Source organism: Ctenocephalides felis, unplaced genomic scaffold (genome assembly GCF_003426905.1).
Source record: "Ctenocephalides felis isolate EL2017-DRISC unplaced genomic scaffold, ASM342690v1 CF-g0.4_SCAFFOLD_03570, whole genome shotgun sequence".
NCBI classification, from domain to species: Eukaryota; Metazoa; Arthropoda; class Insecta; order Siphonaptera; family Pulicidae; genus Ctenocephalides; species Ctenocephalides felis.
Window position 1 is genome coordinate 27,902,683 of NW_020539724.1, and position 1,889 is coordinate 27,904,571.

Below are 1,889 nucleotides of genomic sequence, written 5' to 3' on the forward strand. Positions count from 1 at the left end.
GAAATACTTGTCTGAAATATTAAAAAATCATGAAAATAGCACTTTTCATAAGAAGTTTTACCTTTCATGGATTGAAGCTGAACTACGATTAAAAATAGGGAAAACAAAAGACTGCCAAAAGCAACACTTGATTAGAAAGGAAACTACAAGATGGAATAATGTTTTATCTAGATTGATGCATATCACACTTTATTTAGCCGAAAACAATATGGCGTTCAGAGGCACTTCTGACAAACTATATACGCCAAATTACGGAAAGTTCTTAGGCTTAGTACAACTACTAGCCAAATTTGATCTAGTCATGCAGGAGCACTTGCGATTAGCTATGAAGGGTGATATTTCAGACCAATCAGCTTCTGTTCATCGATGGAAATTTCTAACCGATCACTTGGGACTATATACTATAAAAAAGCACATTGACACTCGTTGGGAAGCAAGAATAAGTAGCGTCAAATCAGTTCGTTATCAAATTAGTACTATCCATGATGCTTTGATTACTTTGGCTCATGAAACTCAGAAAACTGATGTTCAAGTGCCTCATGAAGCTACTACACTAGCCGAACAACTGAAAGATTTCTGCTTTACAGTTTCATTGGTTGTTTGGTATGACATACTTCGTCAAATAAATCTTGTAAGTAAATCTGTACAGTCAACAGATATGGATCTTGGTAAATGTACACAAATGTTGAAAAAATGCTGCAATTTTTTGGAAGACTACAGAAATACGGGCTTTAAAAGCGCTATTTTAACTGCGAAGGAGTTGGCCGAAGAACTAGAAATTGAACCTGAATTTCGAGCTACAACAAGAATTTGTCGTATTAAGCGTCAAGCTGGTGAAATTGCACGCGATGACCCTATAACTTCTCCAGAAAAAAAATTTTCAACTGTCTTTTGGACACTATATAAATTTCAATCAATAAAAGGTTCGAACAGTTAAATGAGTACTCGGAATCTTGGTCTTTTTTGTACAATATTAAACAGATTCCAGAAAAATGCGACCTTCTCAAGCTCTGTAGTGATCTCCAATTAAAATTAACTGTAGACTCTAAATCAGACATAGATGGTTGTATGTTGTGTGATGAACTTATAAGTCGGGCATCCTTTTTACCTGATAAAAATGTGGTTACTCCCATTTTTGTATTAAATTTCATCAACGATTTCAACTTACAAGAATTGTATCCAAATGTATGGATATCATTGCGAATTTTATTAACTATACCTGTAACGGTTGCTAGTGGGGAGCGGAGCTTTTCAAAGCTGAAGCTGATAAAAACCTATCTTTGATCAGCGATTTTTCAATCTAGATTGACAAACTTAGCAACTTTGTCAATTGAAAACGAAATTGCTGAAAACATCTACTACGACAACCTTATAAAAGAGTTCGCTGATAGAAAGGCCAGAAAAGTAAAATTCTATTAGTGTTTGTGTAATAACTGGTTATCTTTTATAATAAATAATTATTTTTTTTAATAAACGATTATTTCATTAGATTTTTTTTCTTTTTTCCAAATGGGTTTGAATTGCAGGCGGAGGGCGCCGTAGAAATCTCGCCCAAGGCGCTGGTAGTGTTAAAGCCGGCCCTGGGTATAACAATAGAGTATTTGATGGTAATAAACATACTAAAGCATTAAAGTTCTACGGAAATTAACGAGTTTGTTCGTTTTCAATTATATGTTATAAATCCACTCGGAATACTTTTAATCACTCATAAATTTTTATTTTTTATTAATTAGGTCGATTATTTACACCTATCGGAAAGTTCATGTAACTTGCCTCAAGACAAAACACCAATACCAAGTAGTTAGATTTATTTTTGTTATAATTGCATGCATACCAGTCTGACTGAGATACAGTATGTACGTATTATATCATATAAACTAGTAGGGTGT

At 33.8% G+C, this 1,889-nt stretch overlaps 1 pseudogene; it reads left to right on the forward strand.

Moving 5' to 3' along the window:
• Positions 1 to 208: 208 nt before the first annotated feature.
• On the forward strand, positions 209 to 1,419 carry LOC113382849 (annotated as a pseudogene).
• The last annotated feature ends 470 nt before the right edge of the window (positions 1,420 to 1,889 follow it).